The sequence below is a fragment of the Bos mutus genome, unplaced genomic scaffold (assembly GCF_027580195.1).
Source record: "Bos mutus isolate GX-2022 unplaced genomic scaffold, NWIPB_WYAK_1.1 CTG425, whole genome shotgun sequence".
NCBI lineage: Eukaryota > Metazoa > Chordata > Mammalia > Artiodactyla > Bovidae > Bos > Bos mutus.
The window spans coordinates 1-25,413 of NW_027219910.1; the positions used below are offsets into that span (position 1 = coordinate 1).

The following is a 25,413-nucleotide window of genomic DNA, read 5'->3' on the forward strand; positions in this document are numbered from 1 at the left end:
GTTCAACCTATGGACCTCAACGAAATGGTGCCTCTGGAAAGCCTTCCCTGACACCCAGGTTTTGTGGTGAGGAAGAGGCCCCTCTATAGGTTCTCAAAGGATCTGCCTGTGATGTATCATTAGAGTCGTCTCAGTGAAAGCAGGAACTCTGTGTCTTCTTCTCTCCGCCTTCTATTCCCTGAAACTTATTACGCCGCCTCCTAGCTCATCGTAGGTGCTCAGTATTTACTTAGTGTGTGAAAGACAGAAAAGCTCTTGGAAGCCTCAAGGGGTCACTTGGCTCAGCACTTTTGATCTCTTTGTATATTTGGCGATTCAATTCTTTCCTTTCCTGGGTTGATGTGTACACTATATTGAGGCACAATAAGGCATGAAGACATATCCATACATAGAGGTTCTTGCTTTCAAGGAACTCGTACAGCAATTTCTACAAGTTAGGGCTTTTCAAATGCTCTAGAAGAATGTGAACGTTCAGTATGCTCCATTTTCATTTCAAAGAAAGATCGTTTGACTTCCATAGCAAAGGTGGAGACCTTCCAACGTTGAGTCAATACTTATACCTTGACCATTTCAGGCAAGTCTTGTGGTTCCTTCTGGAGGTGTGTGGCTCTTGCAGAAATGTGAAGATCTTCCATCGTCCTCAGACTTTGGTGTCATTTGCAATCATCCAGAAAGCTTCCAGGTCTAGGTTCCAGACCACCACCACACACAGTCAGTAGCCAGCAGGTGGATTCAGGAATCGCATTCTTCACCGGCATTACCGTTGATATTGTTGCTGCACACTCAATGCAGTGGGCAGGGCCTGGATTGTCCACTGGGTCTCATGTGGAATGGAAAGAAGGGCTCCCCCCCCCCCCCACACACACCCCCACCCCACTGTTGACAGCCTTGTGACGAAAGCGGTCCCGAAACAAGAATCAGACAAACCAGAAGCCCAGATGATAGTCCTTGAGATGAAGGAACTAAGCAGCTGGTTGCGATGGCACCAAGGAAAGGTTGCTCTTTTTGTCTGCCCCTCTACTCCTTTCTTCCTGGACGCCTTAGGGTTTTGTCATGGAGATTTGAAATAAAGTGCACAAAAGTCATATGTGTTGAATCAAGATTTTGCATTTAACCATCTCTCAAAAAGGAAGAGAGCTTCACCTGCACATGTTTCTTTCAAAACCGTCAATTGCTTTTCAACTCTGGGGTTTCTCTCTTGCCTTGTTCAGTTAGCCTTAACAGTAAAAATCAACGAAAACTACATAAAGATTCAAAGATACCAACAAAGGACAGCTTCTGTTTTTGAAATCATCTTTCCATTTAGTAGAACACAGCTCTATTCTTTGTATTTTGCCTAGGGAATGAGCAATGTCCTGGTTCAGATGGCAAGGCATCCCAGCGCGCAGGAGACTGGGGTTTGATCCCTGGGTGGGAAGATCCCCCCCGGAGAAGGAAATGGCAACCCACTCCCAGTATCCTCGCCTGGGAAATGCCACGGACAGAGGAGCCTGATGGGCGCAGTCCATGGGTTGTATTAAAGTTGGGCTCAACCCAGCAACTCTGAACACAAGTATTTCCAAAGACCACACTCAGTGTGTGTGTGTGTGTGTGTGTGTGTGTGTGTGTGTGTGTGTGTATCTCCTCTTGCCGTCTTGGAGTCTGTCTCGGAATCTTCATGTATTTCTGCCTCTGTATCTCCTGACAGCCAGCCGCCCGGCCGTTCGTCTGGCCCGGCCTCTCCCAGGCGCTCTGGCTCTGGCTGAGAGCTTGCGCCCAGGCCAGCTGTCTCCCTTGGCGTGGAGTGCGTGCAGTGTCTGTGTGTCTGTCTGTGTGCCTGCCTGTGGCTCGTCTGCTCTCTCAGGAAGGTCGAGGGGCTTGGCGTGGGGGCAAAGTGGGGGCCCGGTAGTGCGAAGGGGAGGGGCTGGCGCTCGGTCGACCCGCGCCTCCCTGGCTTCTGGTGGGTTTGGGCACGGACAGGTGCCGGGCAAGTTAGGCGCTCAAGTTTCGCTGCGCCTAGGCCGCAGGAGGTTCAGAGGCCCCTGGGCGCGCGGGGTTGGAGGCGGCGGGCGCCGGGCCGACACCTCCGGGGCGCGCGGGCCTGAGCAGCGAATGGGATCGGGAGGCCCGCTCAGCGGCGCGGCGGGTCTGGAGTGGCGCGGGTGGGGGGCGCCGAGACCTCCGCACCCCTCAGCCCAGTCCCCAGGCCCCAGGCGCGCGCGCGCGCGCGCGCGCGCGCCGCCCTCCCGGTCAATGGGGGTCCTGGAAGCCCCTCGGGCCCCCGGCCCGGCCAGGCGCTGCTGGTCTGGTGTTGGCGGTGTTGGGGCGGGCGGCGTCAGCAGGCTGGAGTCGGTCGCGGGTCGTGCGGCTCAAGTACAGCACGCCCGCGGCGAGAGTGCGGCCCGTTGGCCCGACCTGCAGGGCAGAAGCGAAAGGGAGGCGAAGCGCAAGGCTCTTAGGGCGCCCCGAGCCAACCGCCACCGTCTCAGGCCCTATCAGCCTGAAGGCGCCCGATCTCGTCTGATCTCGGAAGCTAAGCAGGGTCGGGCCTGGTTAGTATCTTGGATGGGAGACCACCTGGGAATCCCGGGTGCTCGAGGCTTTTTGCCTACCAGAAGAGGTCCTTTAGCCCCCCCGCGCGTCCGATTCTTGGATCCCCCGCAGCCCCAGCCCCTCCCGGGCGCGGGGCGGGTGGCGGGGCCCGACTCCCGACTCCCGCTGCAGACCTGGGTTGCCTCCGCGCGGCCCGCGAGCCCCTCCGCAGTCGCATTCGGCTTCCAGGACACCCGACGACCGGCAGTCCCGTCTCCACCTGGGGCTCCTTTGGCTTGCCTCAGGCAATCCCGGGGCTTGCACCGACTCCAGCCAGAGCCCCCGCCCCCGCCCCACCCCTGCCTGCGCAGCGATCGCGCATCTTGGCGTGTGTGCGCGCGCGCGCAGCGCAGATAGATGTGCCCAAACGGGGCATCTATCTTGTTCACTTATACCGTGGGTGGATCTCTGCCTGGGAGTCGGGCTGCTGGACCATAGGCTACTTCCACTTTTAGTTCCTTCGGGAACCTCCATATTCTTTTCCATACCCGGCTCTCCCCCGCCCATTCCTACTCACCGTGGAGGAGAGTTCCCTTTGCTCCACATCTTCTCCAGCATTGGTTATTGACAGACATCGCAGTGAGGCCCAGTCGGACTCATGTGAAGTGGTCCCTCCTTGGAGTTTGGAGTTGAGCCTCTCCAATCATTAGTGACGTGGAGCAAGATGACCTTTTGGAAATGCAGATGCAATGCTGTCACCTCCCTGCTCCATGGCTCGTATTTTCCCAGCATATTGAAGATCGACCACTTCCCTTCAGGCTTGCTCCTCACGTTCTTCTCTGATGTCTTTTGCCTGGAATGCCCTCTGCACTCTTTGGCTTCCATCCCATAGGGCATTTTCGTTTCTTGAATGTCCTAAGTTTCCCTGGTCACATAGCCTTCCAAGATGCTATTTTCCCTGCCTGAAATTCTTCCTGCATCTCTCACCCTGGTTTACCTAGGTTCAACCTATGGACCTCAACGAAATGGTGCCTCTGGAAAGCCTTCCCTGACACCCAGGTTTTGTGGTGAGGGAAGAGGCCCCTCTATAGGTTCTCAAAGGATCTGCCTGTGATGTATCATTAGAGTCGTCTCAGTGAAAGCAGGAACTCTGTGTCTTCTTCTCTCCGCCTTCTATTCCCTGAAACTTATTACACGCCTCCTAGCTCATCGTAGGTGCTCAGTATTTACTTAGTGTGTGAAAGACAGAAAAGCTCTTGGAAGCCTCAAGGGGTCACTTGGCTCGGCACTTTTGATCTCTTTGTATATTTGGCGATTCAATTCTTTCCTTTCCTGGGTTGATGTGTACACTATATTTGAGGCACAATCTAAGGCATGAAGACATATCCATACATAGAGGTTCTTGCTTTCAAGGAACTCGTACAGCAATTTCTACAAGTTAGGGCTTTTCAAATGCTCTAGAAGAATGTGAACGTTCAGTATGCTCCATTTTCATTTCAAAGAAAGATCGTTTGACTTCCATAGCAAAGGTGGAGACCTTCCAGCGTTGAGTCAATACTTATACCTTGACCATTTCAGGCAAGTCTTGTGGTTCCTTCTGGAGGTGTGTGGCTCTTGCAGAAATGTGAAGATCTTCCATCGTCCTCAGACTTTGGTGTCATTTGCAATCATCCAGAAAGCTTCCAGGTCTAGGTTCCAGACCACCACCACACACAGTCAGTAGCCAGCAGAGTGGATTCAGGAATCGCATTCTTCACGGCATTACCGTTGATATTGTTGCTGCACACTCAATGCAGTGGGCAGGGCCTGGATTGTCCACTGGGTCTCATGTGGAATGGAAAGAAGGGCCCCCCCCCCCCCCCCACACACACACCCCCCCCCCCACTGTTGACAGCCTTGTGACGAAAGCGGTCCCGAAACAAGAATCAGACAAACCAGAAGCCCAGATGATAGTCCTTGAGATGAAGGAACTAAGCAGCTGGTTGCGATGGCACCAAGGAAAGGTTGCTCTTTTTGTCTGCCCCTCTACTCCTTTCTTCCTGGACGCCTTAGGGTTTTGTCATGGAGATTTGAAATAAAGTGCACAAAAGTCATATGTGTTGAATCAAGATTTTGCATTTAACCATCTCTCAAAAGGAAGAAGCTTCACCTGCACATGTTTCTTTCAAAACCGTCAATTGCTTTTCAACTCTGGGGTTTCTCTCTTGCCTTGTTCAGTTAGCCTTAACAGTAAAAATCATGAAAACTACATAAAGATTCAAAGATACCAACAAAGGACAGCTTCTGTTTTTGAAATCATCTTTCCATTTAGTAGAACACGAGCTCTATTCTTTGTATTTTGCCTAGGGAATGAGCAATGTCCTGGTTCAGATGGCAAGGCATCCGCGGCGCAGGAGACTGGGGTTTGATCCCTGGGTGGGAAGATCCCCCCGGAGAAGGAAATGGCAACCCACTCCCAGTATCCTCGCCTGGGAAATGCCACGGACAGAGGAGCCTGATGGGCGCAGTCCATGGGTTGTATTAAAGTTGGGCTCAACCCAGCAACTCTGAACACAAGTATTTCAAAGACCACACTCAGTGTGTGTGTGTGTGTGTGTGTGTGTGTGTGTGTGTGTGTGTATCTCCTCTTGCCGTCTTGGAGTCTGTCTCGGAATCTTCATGTATTTCTGCCTCTGTATCTCCTGACAGCCAGCCCGCCCGGCCGTTCGTCTGGCCCGGCCTCTCCCAGGCGCTCTGGCTCTGGCTGAGAGCTTGCGCCAGGCCAGCTGTCTCCCTTGGCGTGGAGTGCGTGCAGTGTCTGTGTGTCTGTCTGTGTGCCTGCCTGTGGCTCGTCTGCTCTCTCAGGAAGGTCGAGGGGCTTGGCGTGGGGGCAAAGTGGGGTCCCGGTAGTGCGAAGGGAGGGGCTGGCGCTCGGTCGACCCGCGCCTCCTGGCTTCTGGTGGGTTTGGGCACGGACAGGTGCCGGGCAAGTTAGGCGCTCAAGTTTCGCTGCGCCTAGGCCGCAGGAGGTTCAGAGGCCCCTGGGGCGCGGGGTTGGGGAGGCGGCGGGCGCCGGGCCGACACCTCGGGGCGCGCGGGCCTGAGCAGCGAATGGGATCGGGAGGCCCGCTCAGCGGCGCGGCCGGGTCTGGAGTGGCCGCGGGTGGGGGGCGCCGAGACCTCCGCACCCCTCAGCCCAGTCCCCAGGCCCCCGCGCGCGCGCGCGCGCGCGCGCCGCCCTCCCGGTCAATGGGGGTCCTGGAAGCCCCTCGGGCCCCGGGCCCGGCCAGGCGCGCTGCTGGTCTGGTGTTGGCGGTGTTCGGGGCGGGCGGCGTCAGCAGGCTGGAGTCGGTCGCGGGTCGTGCGGCTCAAGTACAGCGCGCCCCCGGCGCGAGAGGTGCGGCCCGTTGGCCCGACCTGCAGGGCAGAAGCGAAAGGGAGGCGGCGCAAGGCTCTTAGGGCGCCCGGGCCAACCGCCACCGTCTCAGGCCCTATCAGCCTGAAGGCGCCCGATCTCGTCTGATCTCGGAAGCTAAGCAGGGTCGGGCCTGGTTAGTATCTTGGATGGGAGACCACCTGGGAATCCCGGGTGCTCGAGGCTTTTGCCTACCAGAAGAGGTCCTTTAGCCCCGCCCGCGCGTCCCGATTCTTGGATCCCCCCGCAGCCCCAGCCCCTCCCGGGCGCGGGGGGCGGGTGGCGGGGCCCGACTCCCGACTCCGCTGCAGACCTGGGTTGCCTCCGCGCGGCCCGCGAGCCCCTCCGCGTCGCATTCGGCTTCCAGGACACCCGGCGACCGGCAGTCCCGTCTCCACCTGGGGCTCCTTTGGCTTGCCTCAGGCAATCCCGGGGCTTGCACCGACTCAGCCAGCCCCCCCCCCCCCCCCCCCTGCCTGCGCGAGCGCGATCGCGCGCATCTTGGCGTGTGCGCGCCATGCGCGCAGATAGATGTGCCCAAGCGGGGCATCTATCTTGTTCACTTATACCGTGGGTGGATCTCTGCCTGGGAGTCGGGACTGCTGGACCATAGGCTACTTCCACTTTTAGTTCCTTGGGAACCTCCATATTCTTTTCCATACCGGCTCTCCCCCGCCCATTCCTACTCACCGTGGAGGAGAGTTCCCTTTGCTCCACATCTTCTCCAGCATTGGTTATTGACAGACATCGCAGTGAGGCCCAGTCGGACTCATGTGAAGTGGTCCCTCCTTGGAGTTTGGAGTTGAGCCTCTCCAATCATTAGTGACGTGGAGCAAGATGACCTTTTGGAAATGCAGATGCAATGCTGTCACCTCCCTGCTCCAGCGGCTCTCGTATTTTCCCAGCATATTGAAGATCGACCACTTCCCTTCAGGCTTGCTCCTCACGTTCTTCTCTGATGTCTTTTGCCTGGAATGCCCTCTGCACTCTTTGGCTTCCATCCCATAGGGCATTTTCGTTTCTTGAATGTCCTAAGTTTCCCTGGTCACATAGCCTTCCAAGATGCTATTTTCCCTGCCTGAAATTCTTCCTGCATCTCAACCCTGGTTTACCTAGGTTCAACCTATGGACCTCAACGAAATGGTGCCTCTGGAAAGCCTTCCCTGACACCCAGGTTTTGTGGTGAGGAAGAGGCCCCTCTATAGGTTCTCAAAGGATCTGCCTGTGATGTATCATTAAGTCGTCTCAGTGAAAGCAGGAACTCTGTGTCTTCTTCTCTCCGCCTTCTATTCCCTGAAACTTATTACCGCCTCCTAGCTCATCGTAGGTGCTCAGTATTTACTTAGTGTGTGAAAGACAGAAAAGCTCTTGGAAGCCTCAAGGGTCACTTGGCTCAGCACTTTTTTTGATCTCTTTGTATATTTGGCGATTCAATTCTTTCCTTTCCTGGGTTGATGTGTACACTATATTGAGGCACAATCTAAGGCATGAAGACATATCCATACATAGAGGTTCTTGCTTTCAAGGAACTCGTACAGCAGATTTCTACAAGTTAGGGCTTTTCAAATGCTCTAGAAGAATGTGAACGTTCAGTATGCTCCATTTTCATTTCAAAGAAAGATCGTTTGACTTCCATAGCAAAGGTGGAGACCTTCCAGCGTTGAGTCAATACTTATACCTTGACCATTTCAGGCAAGTCTTGTGGTTCCTTCTGGAGGTGTGTGGCTCTTGCAGAAATGTGAAGATCTTCCATCGTCCTCAGACTTTGGTGTCATTTGCAATCATCCAGAAAGCTTCCAGGTCTAGGTTCCAGACCACCACCACACACAGTCAGTAGCCAGCGGGTGGATTCAGGAATCGCATTCTTCACCCGGCATTACCGTTGATATTGTTGCTGCACACTCAATGCAGTGGGCAGGGCCTGGATTATCCACTGGGTCTCATGTGGAATGGAATGGAAAGAAGGCTCCCCCCCCCCCCCCCCACACACACCCCCCCCCCCACTGTTGACAGCCTTGTGACGAAGCGGTCCCGAAACAAGAATCAGACAAACCAGAAGCCCAGATGATAGTCCTTGAGATGAAGGAACTAAGCAGCTGGTTGCGATGGCACCAAGGAAAGGTTGCTCTTTTTGTCTGCCCCTCTACTCCTTTCTTCCTGGGCGCCTTAGGGTTTTGTCATGGAGATTTGAAATAAAGTGCACAAAAAGTCATATGTGTTGAATCAAGATTTTGCATTTAACCATCTCTCAAAAAGGAAGAGAGCTTCACCTGCACATGTTTCTTTCAAAACCGTCAATTGCTTTTCAACTCTGGGGTTTCTCTCTTGCCTTGTTCAGTTAGCCTTAACAGTAAAAATCAACGAAAACTACATAAAGATTCAAAGATACCAACAAAGGACAGCTTCTGTTTTTGAAATCATCTTTCCATTTAGTAGAACACGAGCTCTATTCTTTGTATTTTGCCTAGGGAATGAGCAATGTCCTGGTTCAGATGGCAAGGCATCCGCGCGCAGGAGACTGGGGTTTGATCCCTGGGTCGGGAAGATCCCCCCGGAGAAGGAAATGGCAACCCACTCCCAGTATCCTCGCCTGGGAAATGCCACGGACAGAGGAGCCTGATGGGCGCAGTCCATGGGTTGTATTAAAGTTGGGCTCAACCCAGCAACTACGAACACAAGTATTTCCAAAGACCACACTCAAGTGTGTGTGTGTGTGTGTGTGTGTGTGTGTGTGTGTGTGTGTGTGTATCTCCTCTTGCCGTCTTGGAGTCTGTCTCGGAATCTTCATGTATTTCTGCCTCTGTATCTCCTGACAGCCAGCCGCCGGCCCGTTCGTCTGGCCCCGGCCTCTCCCAGGCGCTCTGGCTCTGGCTGAGAGCTTGCGCCAGGCCAGCTGTCTCCCTTTGGCGTGGAGTGCGCGTCGAGTGTCTGTGTGTCTGTCTGTGTGCCTGCCTGTGGCTCGTCTGCTCTCTCAGGAAGGTCGAGGGCTTGGCGTGGGGGCAGTGGGGGCCGGTAGTGCGAAGGGAGGGGCTGGCGCTCGGTCGACCCGCGCCTCCTGGCTTCTGGTGGGTTTGGGCACGGACAGGTGCCGGGCAAGTTAGGCGCTCAAGTTTCGCTGCGCCTAGGCCGCAGGAGGTTCAGAGGCCCCTGGGCGCGGGGTTGGGAGGCGGCGGGCGCCGGGCCGACACCTCCGGGGCGCGCGGGCCTGAGCAGCGAATGGGATCGGGAGGGCCCGCTCAGCAGCGCGGCCGGGTCTGGAGTGCCGCGGGTGGGGGGCGCCGAGACCTCCGCACCCCCCTCAGCCCAGTCCCCAGGCCCCGCGCGCGCGCGCGCGCGCCGCCACGCCCTCCCGGTCAATGGGGGTCCTGGAAGCCCCTCGGGCCCCGGGCCCGGCCAGGCGCTGCTGGTCTGGTGTTGGCGGTGTTCGGGGCGGGCGGCGTCAGCAGGCTGGAGTCGGTCGCGGGTCGTGCGGCTCAAGTACAGCACGCCCGCGCGCGAGGTGCGGCCCGTTGGCCCGACCTGCAGGGCAGAAGCGAAAGGGAGGCGGCGCAAGGCTCTTAGGGCGCCCGGGCCAGCCGCCACCGTCTCAGGCCCTATCAGCCTGAAGGCGCCCGATCTCGTCTGATCTCGGAAGCTAAGCAGGGTCGGGCCTGGTTAGTATCTTGGATGGGAGACCACCTGGGAATCCCGGGTGCTCGAGGCTTTTGCCTACCAGAAGAGGTCCTTTAGCCCCCCCCGCGTCCCGATTCTTGATCCCCCCCCCGCAGCCCCAGCCCCTCCCGGGGCGCGGGGCGGGTGGCGGGGCCCGACTCCCGACTCCCGCTGCAGACCTGGGTTGCCTCCCGCGCGGCCCGCGAGCCCCTCCGCGTCGCATTCGGCTTCCAGGACACCCGGCGACCGGCAGTCCCGTCTCCACCTGGGGCTCCTTTGGCTTGCCTCAGGCAATCCCGGGCTTGCACCGACTCAGCCAGAGCCCCCCCCCCCCCCCCACCCCTGCCTCGCGAAGCGATCGCGCATCATCTTGCGCGTGTGTGCGCGCGCAGCGCAGATAGATGTGCCCAAGCGGGGCATCTATCTTGTTCACTTATACCGTGGGTGGATCTCTGCCTGGGAGTCGGACTGCTGGACCATAGGCTACTTCCACTTTTAGTTCCTTGGGAACCTCCATATTCTTTTCCATACCGGCTCTCCCCACGCCCATTCCTACTCACCGTGGAGGAGAGTTCCCTTTGCTCCACATCTTCTCCAGCATTGGTTATTGACAGACATCGCAGTGAGGCCCAGTCGGACTCATGTGAAGTGGTCCCTCCTTGGAGTTTGGAGTTGAGCCTCTCCAATCATTAGTGACGTGGAGCAAGATGACCTTTTGGAAATGCAGATGCAATGCTGTCACCTCCCTGCTCCAACGGCTCTCGTATTTTCCCAGCATATTGAAGATCGACCACTTCCCTTCAGGCTTGCTCCTCACGTTCTTCTCTGATGTCTTTTGCCTGGAATGCCCTCTGCACTCTTTGGCTTCCATCCCATAGGGCATTTTCGTTTCTTGAATGTCCTAAGTTTCCCTGGTCACATAGCCTTCCAAGATGCTATTTTCCCTGCCTGAAATTCTTCCTGCATCTCAACCCTGGTTTACCTAGGTTCAACCTATGGACCTCAACGAAATGGTGCCTCTGGAAAGCCTTCCCTGACACCCAGGTTTTGTGGTGAGGAAGGCCCCTCTATAGGTTCTCAAAGGATCTGCCTGTGATGTATCATTAGAGTCGTCTCAGTGAAAGCAGGAACTCTGTGTCTTCTTCTCTCCGCCTTCTATTCCCTGAAACTTATTACCGCCTCCTAGCTCATCGTAGGTGCTCAGTATTTACTTAGTGTGTGAAAGACAGAAAAGCTCTTGGAAGCCTCAGGGGTCACTTGGCTCAGCACTTTTGATCTCTTTGTATATTTGGCGATTCAATTCTTTCTTTCCTTTCCTGGGTTGATGTGTACACTATATTGAGGCACAATCTAAGGCATGAAGACATATCCATACATAGAGGTTCTTGCTTTCAAGGAACTCGTACAGCAATTTCTACAAGTTAGGGCTTTTCAAATGCTCTAGAAGAATGTGAACGTTCAGTATGCTCCATTTTCATTTCAAAGAAAGATCGTTTGACTTCCATAGCAAAGGTGGAGACCTTCCAGCGTTGAGTCAATACTTATACCTTGACCATTTCAGGCAAGTCTTGTGGTTCCTTCTGGAGGTGTGTGGCTCTTGCAGAAATGTGAAGATCTTCCATCGTCCTCAGACTTTGGTGTCATTTGCAATCATCCAGAAAGCTTCCAGGTCTAGGTTCCAGACCACCACCACACACAGTCAGTAGCCAGCAGGTGGATTCAGGAATCGCATTCTTTCACGGCATTACCGTTGATATTGTTGCTGCACACTCAATGCAGTGGGCAGGGCCTGGATTGTCCACTGGGTCTCATGTGGAATGGAAGAAAAGGCTCCCCCCCCCCCCACACACACCCCCACCCCCCCCTGTTGACAGCCTTGCCTTGACGAAAGCGGTCCCGAAACAAGAATCAGACAAACCAGAAGCCCAGATGATAGTCCTTGAGATGAAGGAACTAAGCAGCTGGTTTGCGATGCACCAAGGAAAGGTTGCTCTTTTTGTCTGCCCCCCTCTTCTCCTTTCTTCCTGGGCCTTAGGGTTTTGTCATGGAGATTTGAAATAAAGTGCACAAAAAGTCATATGTGTTGAATCAAGATTTTGCATTTAACCATCTCTCAAAAGGAAAAAGCTTCACCTGCATGTTTCTTTCAAAACCGTCAATTGCTTTTCAACTCTGGGGTTTCTCTCTTGCCTTGTTCAGTTAGCCTTAACAGTAAAAATCATGAAAACTACATAAAGATTCAAAGATACCAACAAGGACAGCTTCTGTTTTTGAAATCATCTTTCCATTTAGTAGAACACGAGCTCTATTCTTTGTATTTTGCCTAGGGAATGAGCAATGTCCTGGTTCAGATGGCAAGGCATCCCGGCGCAGGAGACTGGGGTTTGATCCCTGGGTGGGAAGATCCCCCCCGGAGAAGGAAATGGCAACCCACTCCCAGTATCCTCGCCTGGGAAATGCCACGGACAGAGGAGCCTGATGGGCGCAGTCCATGGGTTGTATTAAAGTTGGGCTCAACCCAGCAACTCTGAACACAAGTATTTCCAAAGACCACACTCAAGTGTGTGTGTGTGTGTGTGTGTGTGTGTGTGTGTGTGTGTATCTCCTCTTGCCGTCTTGGAGTCTGTCTCGGAATCTTCATGTATTTCTGCCTCTGTATCTCCTGACAGCCAGCCGCCCGGCCGTTAAATCTGGCCCGGCCTCTCCCAGGCGCTCTGGCTCTGGCTGAGAGCTTGCGCCCAGGCCAGCTGTCTCCCTTGGCGTGGAGTGCGTGCAGTGTCTGTGTGTCTGTCTGTGTGCCTGCCTGTGGCTCGTCTGCTCTCTCAGGAAGGTCGAGGGCTTGGCGTGGGGGCAAAGTGGGGCCTCGGTAGTGCGCGAGGGAGGGGCTGGCGCTCGGTCGACCCGCGCCTCCTGGCTTCTGGTGGGTTTGGGCACGGACAGGTGCCGGGCAAGTTAGGCGCTCAAGTTTCGCTGCGCCTAGGCCCGCAGGAGGTTCAGAGGCCCCTGGGCGCGGGGGTTGGGGCGGCGGGGGCGCCGGGCCGACACCTCGGGGCGCGCGGGCCTGAGCAGCGAATGGGATCGGGGAGGCCCGCTCAGCCAGCAGCGCGGCGGGTCTGGAGTGGCGCGCGGGTGGGGGCGCCGAGACCTCCGCACCCCTCAGCCCAGTCCCAGGCCCCCGCGCGCGCGCGCGCGCGCCGCGCACGCCCTCCCGGTCAATGGGGTCCTGGAAGCCCCTCGGGCCCCGGGCCCGGCCAGGCGCTGCTGGTCTGGTGTTGGCGGTGTTCGGGGGCGGGCGGCGTCAGCAGGCTGGAGTCGGTCGCGGGTCGTGCGGCTCAAGTACAGCGCGCCCGCGGCGCGCGAGAGTGCGGCCCGTTGGCCCGACGACCAGGGCAGAAGCGAAAGGGAGGCGGCGCAAGGCTCTTAGGGCGCCCCGAGCCAACCGCCACCGTCTCAGGCCCTATCAGCCTGAAGGCGCCCGATCTCGTCTGATCTCGGAAGCTAAGCAGGGTCGGGCCTGGTTAGTATCTTGGATGGGAGACCACCTGGGAATCCCGGGTGCTCGAGGCTTTTTGCCTACCAGAAGAGGTCCTTTAGCCCCCGCCGCGCGTCCCGATTCTTGGATCCCCCCCCCCAGCCCCAGCCCCTCCCGGGCCGCGGGGAGCGGGTGGCCGGGGCCCCGACTCCCGACTCCCGCTGCAGACCTGGGTTGCCTCCGCGCGGCCCGCGAGCCCCTCCGCATTCGCATTCGGCTTCCAGGACACCCGACGACCGGCAGTCCCGTCTCCACCTGGGGCTCCTTTGGCTTGCCTCAGGCAATCCCGGGGCTTGCACCGACTCCAGCCAGAGCCCCCGCCCCCGCCCCACCCCCTGCCTCGCAGGCGATCGCGCATGCGCGTGTGCGCGCCCACGCGCAGATAGATGTGCCCAAACGGGGCATCTATCTTGTTCACTTATACCGTGGGTGGATCTCTGCCTGGGAGTCGGACTGCTGGACCATAGGCTACTTCCACTTTTAGTTCCTTCGGGAACCTCCATATTCTTTTCCATACCGGCTCTCCCCACGCCCATTCCTACTCACCGTGGAGGAGAGTTCCCTTTGCTCCACATCTTCTCCAGCATTGGTTATTGACAGACATCGCAGTGAGGCCCAGTCGGACTCATGTGAAGTGGTCCCTCCTTGGAGTTTGGAGTTGAGCCTCTCCAATCATTAGTGACGTGGAGCAAGATGACCTTTTGGAAATGCAGATGCAATGCTGTCACCTCCCTGCTCCAACGGCTCTCGTATTTTCCCAGCATATTGAAGATACGACCACTTCCCTTCAGGCTTGCTCCTCACGTTCTTCTCTGATGTCTTTTGCCTGGAATGCCCTCTGCACTCTTTGGCTTCCATCCCATAGGGCATTTTCGTTTCTTGAATGTCCTAAGTTTCCCTGGTCACATAGCCTTCCAAGATGCTATTTTCCCTGCCTGAAATTCTTCCTGCATCTCAACCCTGGTTTACCTAGGTTCAACCTATGGACCTCAACGAAATGGTGCCTCTGGAAAGCCTTCCCTGACACCCAGGTTTTGTGGTGAGGAGGAAGGCCCCTCTATAGGTTCTCAAAGGATCTGCCTGTGATGTATCATTAGAGTCGTCTCAGTGAAAGCAGGAACTCTGTGTCTTCTTCTCTCCGCCTTCTATTCCCTGAAACTTATTACCGCCTCCTAGCTCATCGTAGGTGCTCAGTATTTACTTAGTGTGTGAAAGACAGAAAAGCTCTTGGAAGCCTCAAGGGGTCACTTGGCTCAGCACTTTTGATCTCTTTGTATATTTGGCGATTCAATTCTTTCCTTTCCTGGGTTGATGTGTACACTATATTGAGGCACAATCTAAGGCATGAAGACATATCCCATACATAGAGGTTCTTGCTTTCAAGGAACTCGTACAGCAATTTCTACAAGTTAGGGCTTTTCAAATGCTCTAGAAGAATGTGAACGTTCAGTATGCTCCATTTTCATTTCAAAGAAAGATCGTTTGACTTCCATAGCAAAGGTGGAGACCTTCCAGCGTTGAGTCAATACTTATACCTTGACCATTTCAGGCAAGTCTTGTGGTTCCTTCTGGAGGTGTGTGGCTCTTGCAGAAATGTGAAGATCTTCCATCGTCCTCAGACTTTGGTGTCATTTGCAATCATCCAGAAAGCTTCCAGGTCTAGGTTCCAGACCACCACCACACACAGTCAGTAGCCAGCAGGTGGATTCAGGAATCGCATTCTTCACCCGGCATTACCGTTGATATTGTTGCTGCACACTCAATGCAGTGGGCAGGGCCTGGATTGTCCACTGGGTCTCATGTGGAATGGAAAGAAGGGCTCCCCCCCCCCCCCCCCACACACACACCACCCACCCCCTGTTGACAGCCTTGTGACGAAGCGGTCCCGAAACAAGAATCAGACAAACCAGAAGCCCAGATGATAGTCCTTGAGATGAAGGAACTAAGCAGCTGGTTGCGATGGCACCAAGGAAAGGTTGCTCTTTTTGTCTGCCCCTCTACTCCTTTCTTCCTGGACGCCTTAGGGTTTTGTCATGGAGATTTGAAATAAAGTGCACAAAAGTCATATGTGTTGAATCAAGATTTTGCATTTAACCATCTCTCAAAAGGAAGAAGAGCTTCACCTGCACATGTTTCTTTCAAAACCGTCAATTGCTTTTCAACTCTGGGGTTTCTCTCTTGCCTTGTTCAGTTAGCCTTAACAGTAAAAATCATGAAAACTACATAAAGATTCAAAGATACCAACAAAGGACAGCTTCTGTTTTTGAAATCATCTTTCCATTTAGTAGAACACGAGCTCTATTCTTTGTATTTTGCCTAGGGAATGAGCAATGTCCTGGTTCAGATGGCAAGGCATCCAGCGCGCAGGAGACTGGGGTTTGATCCCTGGGTGGGAAGATCCCCCCCGGAGAAGGAAATGGCAACCCACTCCCAGTATCCTCGCCTGGGAAATGCCACGGACAGAGGAGCCTGATGGGCGCAGTCCATGGGTTGTATTAAAGTTGGGCTCAACCCAGCAACTCTGAACACAAGTATTTCCAAAGACCACAGTGTGTGTGTGTGTGTGTGTGTGTGTGTGTGTGTGTGTGTGTGTGTGTGTATCTCCTCTTGCCCGTCTTGGAGTCTGTCTCGGAATCTTCATGTATTTCTGCCTCTGTATCTCCTGACAGCCAGCCGCCCGGCCGTTCGTCTGGCCCGGCCTCTCCCAGGCGCTCTGGCTCTGGCTGAGAGCTGCGCCCAGGCCAGCTGTCTCCCTTGGCGTGGAGTGCGTGCAGTGTCTGTGTGTCTGTCTGTGTGCCTGCCTGTGGCTCGTCTGCTCTCTCAGGAAGGTCGAGGGGGCTTGGCGTGGGGGCAAAGGGGGCCTCGGTAGTGCGAAGGGGAGGGGCTGGCGCTCGGTCGACCCCGCGCCTCCTGGCTTCTGGTGGGTTTGGGCACGGACAGGTGCCGGGCAAGTTAGGCGCTCAAGTTTCGCTGCGCCTAGGCCCGCAGGAGGTTCAGAGGCCCCTGGGGCGCGGGGTTGGGAGGCGGCGGGCGCCGGGCCGACACCTCCGGGGCGCGCGGGCCTGAGCAGCGAATGGGATCGGGGAGGCCCGCTCAGCAGCGCGGCCGGGTCTGGAGTGGCCGCGGGTGGGGGGCGCCGAGACCTCCGCACCCCTCAGCCCAGTCCCCAGGCCCGCGCGCGCGCGCGCGCGCGCGCCGCCCTCCCGGTCAATGGGGGTCCTGGAAGCCCCTCGGGCCCCGGGCCCGGCCAGGCGCTGCTGGTCTGGTGTTGGCGGTGTTGTTCGGGCGGGCGGCGTCAGCAGGCTGGAGTCGGTCGCGGGTCGTGCGGCTCAAGTACAGCACGCCCGCGGCGAGAGGTGCGGCCCGTTGGCCCGACCTGCAGGGCAGAAGCGAAGGGAGGCGGCGCAAGGCTCTTAGGGCGCCCGGGCCGCCGCCACCGTCTCAGGCCTATCAGCCTGAAGGCGCCCGATCTCGTCTGATCTCGGAAGCTAAGCAGGGTCGGGCCTGGTTAGTATCTTGGATGGGAGACCACCTGGGAATCCCGGGTGCTCGAGGCTTTTGCCTACCAGAAGAGGTCCTTTAGCCCCCGCCGCGCGTCCCGATTCTTGGATCCCCCCCCGCAGCCCCAGCCCCTCCCGGGCCGCGGGGAGCGGGTGGCCGGGGCCCCGACTCCCGACTCCCGCTGCAGACCTGGGTTGCCTCCGCGCGGCCCGCGAGCCCCTCCGCAGTCGCATTCGGCTTCCAGGACACCCGACGACCGGCAGTCCCGTCTCCACCTGGGGCTCCTTTGGCTTGCCTCAGGCAATCCCGGGGCTTGCACCGACTCCAGCCAGAGCCCCCGCCCCCGCCCCACCCCCTGCCTCGCAGGCGATCGCGCATGCGCGTGTGCGCGCCCACGCGCAGATAGATGTGCCCAAACGGGGCATCTATCTTGTTCACTTATACCGTGGGTGGATCTCTGCCTGGGAGTCGGACTGCTGGACCATAGGCTACTTCCACTTTTAGTTCGCCGGGAACCTCCATATTCTTTTCCATACCGGCTCTCCCCCCGCCCATTCCTACTCACCGTGGGAGAGTTCCCTTTGCTCCACATCTTCTCCAGCATTGGTTATTGACAGACATCGCAGTGAGGCCCAGTCGGACTCATGTGAAGTGGTCCCTCCTTGGAGTTTGGAGTTGAGCCTCTCCAATCATTAGTGACGTGGAGCAAGATGACCTTTTGGAAATGCAGATGCAATGCTGTCACCTCCCTGCTCCAACGGCTCTCGTATTTTCCCAGCATATTGAAGATACGACCACTTCCCTTCAGGCTTGCTCCTCACGTTCTTCTCTGATGTCTTTTGCCTGGAATGCCCTCTGCACTCTTTGGCTTCCATCCCATAGGGCATTTTCGTTTCTTGAATGTCCTAAGTTTCCCTGGTCACATAGCCTTCCAAGATGCTATTTTCCCTGCCTGAAATTCTTCCTGCATCTCAACCCTGGTTTACCTAGGTTCAACCTATGGACCTCAACGAAATGGTGCCTCTGGAAAGCCTTCCCTGACACCCAGGTTTTGTGGTGAGGGAAGAGGCCCCTCTATAGGTTCTCAAAGGATCTGCCTGTGATGTATCATTAGAGTCGTCTCAGTGAAAGCAGGAACTCTGTGTCTTCTTCTCTCCGCCTTCTATTCCCTGAAACTTATTACATGCCTCCTAGCTCATCGTAGGTGCTCAGTATTTACTTAGTGTGTGAAAGACAGAAAAGCTCTTGGAAGCCTCAAGGGTCACTTGGCTCAGGCACTTTTGATCTCTTTGTATATTTGGCGATTCAATTCTTTCCTTTCCTGGGTTGATGTGTACACTATATTGAGGCACAATCTAAGGCATGAAGACATATCCATATAGAGGTTCTTGCTTTCAAGGAACTCGTACAGCAATTTCTACAAGTTAGGGCTTTTCAAATGCTCTAGAAGAATGTGAACGTTCAGTATGCTCCATTTTCATTTCAAAGAAAGATCGTTTGACTTCCATAGCAAAGGTGGAGACCTTCCAGCGTTGAGTCAATACTTATACCTTGACCATTTCAGGCAAGTCTTGTGGTTCCTTCTGGAGGTGTGTGGCTCTTGCAGAAATGTGAAGATCTTCCATCGTCCTCAGACTTTGGTGTCATTTGCAATCATCCAGAAAGCTTCCAGGTCTAGGTTCCAGACCACCACACACAGTCAGTAGCCAGCGGGTGGATTCAGGAATCGCATTCTTCACCCGGCATTACCGTTGATATTGTTGCTGCACACTCAATGCAGTGGGCAGGGCCTGGATTGTCCACTGGGTCTCATGTGGAATGGAAAGAAAGGCTCCCCCCCCCCCCCCCCACACACACCCCCCCCCCACTGTTGACAGCCTTGTGACGAAAGCGGTCCCGAAACAAGAATCAGACAAACCAGAAGCCCAGATGATAGTCCTTGAGATGAAGGAACTAAGCAGCTGGTTGCGATGGCACCAAGGAAAGGTTGCTCTTTTTGTCTGCCCCTCTACTCCTTTCTTCCTGGACGCCTTAGGGTTTTGTCATGGAGATTTGAAATAAAGTGCACAAAAGTCATATGTGTTGAATCAAGATTTTGCATTTAACCATCTCTCAAAAAAGGAAAAGCTTCACCTGCACATGTTTCTTTCAAAACCGTCAATTGCTTTTCAATTCTGGGGTTTCTCTCTTGCCTTGTTCAGTTAGCCTTAACAGTAAAAATCATGAAAACTACATAAAGATTCAAAGATACCAACAAAGGACAGCTTCTGTTTTTGAAATCATCTTTCCATTTAGTAGAACACAGCTCTATTCTTTGTATTTTGCCTAGGGAATGAGCAATGTCCTGGTTCAGATGGCAAGGCATCCAGCGCAGGAGACTGGGGTTTGATCCTGGGTGGGAAGATCCCCCCCGGAGAAGGAAATGGCAACCCACTCCCAGTATCCTCGCCTGGGAAATGCCACGGACAGAGGAGCCTGATGGGCCGCAGTCCATGGGTTGTATTAAAGTTGGGCTCAACCCAGCAACTACGAACACAAGTATTTCCAAAGACCACACTCAAGTGTGTGTGTGTGTGTGTGTGTGTGTGTGTGTGTGTGTGTGTGTGTGTGTATCTCCTCTTGCCGTCTTGGAGTCTGTCTCGGAATCTTCATGTATTTCTGCCTCTGTATCTCCTGACAGCCAGCCGCCGGCCCGTTCGTCTGGCCCCGGCCTCTCCCAGGCGCTCTGGCTCTGGCTGAGAGCTTGCGCCCAGGCCAGCTGTCTCCCTTGGCGTGGAGTGCGTGCAGTGTCTGTGTGTCTGTCTGTGTGCCTGCCTGTGGCTCGTCTGCTCTCTCAGGAAGGTCGAGGGCTTGGCGTGGGGGCAAGGGGGGCCTCGGTAGTGCGAGGGGGGAGGGGCTGGCGCTCGGTCGACCCGCGCCTCCTGGCTTCTGGTGGGTTTGGGCACGGACAGGTGCCGGGCAAGTTAGGCGCTCAAGTTTTCGCTGCGCCTAGGCCCGCAGGGAGGTTCAGAGGCCCCTGGGCGCGGGGTTGGAGGCGGCGGGCGCCGGGCCGACACCTCCGGGGCGCGCGGGCCTGAGCAGCGAATGGGATCGGGAGGCCCGCTCAGCCAGCGCGGCCGGGTCTGGAGTGGCCGCGGGTGGGGGGCGCCGAGACCTCCGCACCCCTCAGCCCAGTCCCCAGGCCCCCGCGCGCGCGCGCGCTGCGCGCCGCCGCCCTCCCGGTCAATGGGGGTCCTGGAAGCCCCTCGGGCCCCGGGCCCGGCCAGGCGCTGCTGGTCTGGTGTTGGCGGTGTTGGGGCGGGCGGGCGGCGTCAGCAGGCTGGAGTCGGTCGCGGGTCGTGCGGCTCAAGTACATGCGCCCGCGGCGGCGAAGTGCGGCCCGTTGGCCCGACCTGCAGGGCAGAAGCGAAAGGGGAGGCGGCGCAAGGCTCTTAGGGCGCCCCGAGCCAGCCGCCACCGTCTCTCAGGCCCTATCAGCCTGAAGGCGCCCGATCTCGTCTGATCTCGGAAGCTAAGCAGGGTCGGGCCTGGTTAGTATCTTGGATGGGAGACCACCTGGGAATCCCGGGTGCTCGAGGCTTTTTGCCTACCAGAAGAGGTCCTTTAGCCCCCGCCGCGCGTCCCGATTCTTGGATCCCCCGCAGCCCCAGCCCCTCCCGGGCGCGCGGGGGCGGGTGGCGGGCCCGACTCCCGACTCCCGCTGCAGACCTGGGTTGCCTCCGCGCGGCCCGCGAGCCCCTCCGCATTCGCATTCGGCTTCCAGGACACCCGACGACCGGCAGTCCCGTCTCCACCTGGGGCTCCTTTGGCTTGCCTCAGGCAATCCCGGGGCTTGCACCGACTCCAGCCAGAGCCCCCGCCCCCCCCCCCCTGCCTGCCTCGCGAGGCGATCGCGCCATGGCGTGTGCGCGCGCTGCGCACAGATAGATGTGCCCAAACGGGGCATCTATCTTGTTCACTTATACCGTGGGTGGATCTCTGCCTGGGAGTCGGACTGCTGGACCATAGGCTACTTCCACTTTTAGTTCCTTCGGGAACCTCCATATTCTTTTCCATACCGGCTCTCCCCACGCCCATTCCTACTCACCGTGGAGGAGAGTTCCCTTTGCTCCACATCTTCTCCAGCATTGGTTATTGACAGACATCGCAGTGAGGCCCAGTCGGACTCATGTGAAGTGGTCCCTCCTTGGAGTTTGGGTTGAGCCTCTCAATCATTAGTGATGTGGAGCAAGATGACCTTTTGGAAATGCAGATGCAATGCTGTCACCTCCCTGCTCCAACGGCTCTCGTATTTTCCCAGCATATTGAAGATCGACCACCTCCCTCCCTTCAGGCTTGCTCCTCACGTTCTTCTCTGATGTCTTTTGCCTGGAATGCCCTCTGCACTCTTTGGCTTCCATCCCATAGGGCATTTTCGTTTCTTGAATGTCCTAAGTTTCCCTGGTCACATAGCCTTCCAAGATGCTATTTTCCCTGCCTGAAATTCTTCCTGCATCTCAACCCTGGTTTACCTAGGTTCAACCTATGGACCTCAACGAAATGGTGCCTCTGGAAAGCCTTCCCTGACACCCAGGTTTTGTGGTGAGGAAGAGGCCCCTCTATAGGTTCTCAAAGGATCTGCCTGTGATGTATCATTAGAGTCGTCTCAGTGAAAGCAGGAACTCTGTGTCTTCTTCTCTCCGCCTTCTATTCCTGAAACTTATTACATGCCTCCTAGCTCATCGTAGGTGCTCAGTATTTACTTAGTGTGTGAAAGACAGAAAAGCTCTTGGAAGCCTCAGGGGTCACTTGGCTCAGCACTTTTGATCTCTTTGTATATTTGGCGATTCAATTCTTTCCTTTCCTGGGTTGATGTGTACACTATATTGAGGCACAATCTAAGGCATGAAGACATATCCATACACATAGAGGTTCTTGCTTTCAAGGAACTCGTACAGCAATTTCTACAAGTTAGGGCTTTTCAAATGCTCTAGAAGAATGTGAACGTTCAGTATGCTCCATTTTCATTTCAAAGAAAGATCGTTTGACTTCCATAGCAAAGGTGGAGACCTTCCAGCGTTGAGTCAATACTTATACCTTGACCATTTCAGGCAAGTCTTGTGGTTCCTTCTGGAGGTGTGTGGCTCTTGCAGAAATGTGAAGATCTTCCATCGTCCTCAGACTTTGGTGTCATTTGCAATCATCCAGAAAGCTTCCAGGTCTAGGTTCCAGACCACCACCACACACAGTCAGTAGCCAGCAGGTGGATTCAGGAATCGCATTCTTCACGGCATTACCGTTGATATTGTTGCTGCACACTCAATGCAGTGGGCAGGGCCTGGATTGTCCACTGGGTCTCATGTGGAATGGAAAGAAGGGCTCCCCCCCCCCCCCCCCCACACACACCCCCACCCCCCTGTTGACAGCCTTGTGACGAAGCGGTCCCGAAACAAGAATCAGACAAACCAGAAGCCCAGATGATAGTCCTTGAGATGAAGGAACTAAGCAGCTGGTTGAGATGGCACACCAAGGAAAGGTTGCTCTTTTTGTCTGCCCCTCTACTCCTTTCTTCCTGGACGCCTTAGGGTTTTGTCATGGAGATTTGAAATAAAGTGCACAAAAAGTCATATGTGTTGAATCAAGATTTTGCATTTAACCATCTCTCAAAAAAAGGAAAAGCTTCACCTGCACATGTTTCTTTCAAAACCGTCAATTGCTTTTCAATTCTGGGGTTTCTCTCTTGCCTTGTTCAGTTAGCCTTAACAGTAAAAATCAACGAAAACTACATAAAGATTCAAAGATACCAACAAAGGACAGCTTCTGTTTTTGAAATCATCTTTCCATTTAGTAGAACACGAGCTCTATTCTTTGTATTTTGCCTAGGGAATGAGCAATGTCCTGGTTCAGATGGCAAGGCATCCATGGCGCAGGAGACTGGGGTTTGATCCCTGGGTGGGAAGATCCCCCCCGGAGAGGAAATGGCAACCCACTCCCAGTATCCTCGCCTGGGAAATGCCACGGACAGAGGAGCCTGATGGGCGCAGTCCATGGGTTGTATTAAAGTTGGGCTCAACCCAGCAACTACGAACACAAGTATTTCCAAAGACCACACTCAAGTGTGTGTGTGTGTGTGTGTGTGTGTGTGTGTGTGTGTGTGTGTGTGTATCTCCTCTTGCCGTCTTGGAGTCTGTCTCGGAATCTTCATGTATTTCTGCCTCTGTATCTCCTGACAGCCAGCCGCCCGGCCGTTAAATCTGGCCCGGCCTCTCCCAGGCGCTCTGGCTCTGGCTGAGAGCTTGCGCCCAGGCCAGCTGTCTCCCTTGGCGTGGAGTGCGTGCGAGTGTCTGTGTGTCTGTCTGTGTGCCTGCCTGTGGCTCGTCTGCTCTCTCAGGAAGGTCGAGGGGCTTGGCGTGGGGGCAAAGGGGGCCTCGGTAGTGCGAAGGGAGGGGGGCTGGCGCTCGGTCGACCCGCGCCTCCTGGCTTCTGGTGGGTTTGGGCACGGACAGGTGCCGGGCAAGTTAGGCGCTCAAGTTTCGCTGCGCCTAGGCCCGCAGGAGGTTCAGAGGCCCCTGGGCGCGGGGTTGGGAGGCGGCGGGCGCCGGCCGACACCTCCGGGCGCGCGGGCCTGAGCAGCGAATGGGATCGGGAGGCCCGCTCAGCGAGCGCGGCCGGGTCTGGAGTGGCCGCGGGTGGGAGGGCGCCGAGACCTCCGCACCCCTCAGCCCAGTCCCCAGGCCCCGCGCGCACGCACGCACGCACGCACGCACGCCCTCCCGGTCAATGGGGGGTCCTGGAAGCCCCTCGGGCCCCCGGGCCCGGCCAGGCGCTTGCTGGTCTGGTGTTGGCGGTGTTCGGGGGGGCGGGCCGGCGTCAGCAGGCTGGAGTCCGGTCGCGGGTCGTGCGGCTCAAGTACAGCACGCCCGCGGCGAGAGTGCGGCCCGTTGGCCCGACCTGCAGGGCAGAAGCGAAAGGGAGGCGGCGCAAGGCTCTTAGGGCGCCCGAGCCCAGCGCCACCGTCTCAGGCCCTATCAGCCTGAAGGCGCCCGATCTCGTCTGATCTCGGAAGCTAAGCAGGGTCGGGCCTGGTTAGTATCTTGGATGGGAGACCACCTGGGAATCCCGGGTGCTCGAGGCTTTTGCCTACCAGAAGAGGTCTTTAGCCCCGCCGCGCGTCCCGATTCTTGGATCCCCCCCCCCGCAGCCCCAGCCCCTCCCGGGCGCGGGGCGGCGGGTGGCCCCGGCCCGACTCCCGCTGCAGACCTGGGTTGCCTCCGCGCGGCCCGCGAGCCCCTCCGCGTCGCATTCGGCTTCCAGGACACCCGACGACCGGCAGTCCCGTCTCCACCTGGGGCTCCTTTGGCTTGCCTCAGGCAATCCCGGGGCTTGCACCGACTCCAGCCAGAGCCCCCCCCCCCCCCCCCCCCTGCCTGCGCGAGCGATCGCGCATCTTGCGTGTGTGCTGCGCCTGCGCACAGATAGATGTGCCCAAACGGGGCATCTATCTTGTTCACTTATACCGTGGGTGGATCTCTGCCTGGGAGTCGGACTGCTGGACCATAGGCTACTTCCACTTTTAGTTCCTTCGGGAACCTCCATATTCTTTTCCATACCGGCTCTCCCCACGCCCATTCCTACTCACCGTGGAGGAGAGTTCCCTTTGCTCCACATCTTCTCCAGCATTGGTTATTGACAGACATCGCAGTGAGGCCCAGTCGGACTCATGTGAAGTGGTCCCTCCTTGGAGTTTGGAGTTGAGCCTCTCCAATCATTAGTGACGTGGAGCAAGATGACCTTTTGGAAATGCAGATGCAATGCTGTCACCTCCCTGCTCCAACGGCTCTCGTATTTTCCCAGCATATTGAAGATCGACCACTTCCCTTCAGGCTTGCTCCTCACGTTCTTCTCTGATGTCTTTTGCCTGGAATGCCCTCTGCACTCTTTGGCTTCCATCCCATAGGGCATTTTCGTTTCTTGAATGTCCTAAGTTTCCCTGGTCACATAGCCTTCCAAGATGCTATTTTCCCTGCCTGAAATTCTTCCTGCATCTCAACCCTGGTTTACCTAGGTTCAACCTATGGACCTCAACGAAATGGTGCCTCTGGAAAGCCTTCCCTGACACCCAGGTTTTTTTGTGGTGAGGAAGAGGCCCCTCTATAGGTTCTCAAAGGATCTGCCTGTGATGTATCATTAGAGTCGTCTCAGTGAAAGCAGGAACTCTGTGTCTTCTTCTCTCCGCCTTCTATTCCCTGAAACTTATTACATGCCTCCTAGCTCATCGTAGGTGCTCAGTATTTACTTAGTGTGTGAAAGACAGAAAAGCTCTTGGAAGCCTCAGGGGTCACTTGGCTCAGCACTTTTGATCTCTTTGTATATTTGGCGATTCAATTCTTTCCTTTCCTGGGTTGATGTGTACACTATATTGAGGCACAATCTAAGGCATGAAGACATATCCATACATAGAGGTTCTTGCTTTCAAGGAACTCGTACAGCAATTTCTACAAGTTAGGGCTTTTCAAATGCTCTAGAAGAATGTGAACGTTCAGTATGCTCCATTTTCATTTCAAAGAAAGATCGTTTGACTTCCATAGCAAAGGTGGAGACCTTCCAGCGTTGAGTCAATACTTATACCTTGACCATTTCAGGCAAGTCTTGTGGTTCCTTCTGGAGGTGTGTGGCTCTTGCAGAAATGTGAAGATCTTCCATCGTCCTCAGACTTTGGTGTCATTTGCAATCATCCAGAAAGCTTCCAGGTCTAGGTTCCAGACCACCACCACACACAGTCAGTAGCCAGCGGGTGGATTCAGGAATACGCATTGTTCCCGGCATTACCGTTGATATTGTTGCT

At 56.0% G+C, this 25,413-nt stretch overlaps 7 pseudogenes; all 7 read left to right on the forward strand.

The window, feature by feature from the left end:
• The first annotated feature begins 2,461 nt into the window (after nt 1-2,461).
• LOC138987025 (5S ribosomal RNA) lies at nt 2,462-2,581 on the forward strand (annotated as a pseudogene).
• A 3,390-nt stretch (nt 2,582-5,971) lies between these two features.
• LOC138987026 (5S ribosomal RNA) lies at nt 5,972-6,091 on the forward strand (annotated as a pseudogene).
• Nucleotides 6,092-9,488: 3,397 nt separating this feature from the next.
• Nucleotides 9,489-9,608, forward strand: LOC138987014 (5S ribosomal RNA; annotated as a pseudogene).
• A 3,395-nt stretch (nt 9,609-13,003) lies between these two features.
• Nucleotides 13,004-13,123, forward strand: LOC138987015 (5S ribosomal RNA; annotated as a pseudogene).
• Nucleotides 13,124-16,526: 3,403 nt separating this feature from the next.
• LOC138987021 (5S ribosomal RNA) lies at nt 16,527-16,645 on the forward strand (annotated as a pseudogene).
• A 3,404-nt stretch (nt 16,646-20,049) lies between these two features.
• On the forward strand, nt 20,050-20,169 carry LOC138987018 (5S ribosomal RNA; annotated as a pseudogene).
• Nucleotides 20,170-23,583: 3,414 nt separating this feature from the next.
• On the forward strand, nt 23,584-23,703 carry LOC138987016 (5S ribosomal RNA; annotated as a pseudogene).
• The last annotated feature ends 1,710 nt before the right edge of the window (nt 23,704-25,413 follow it).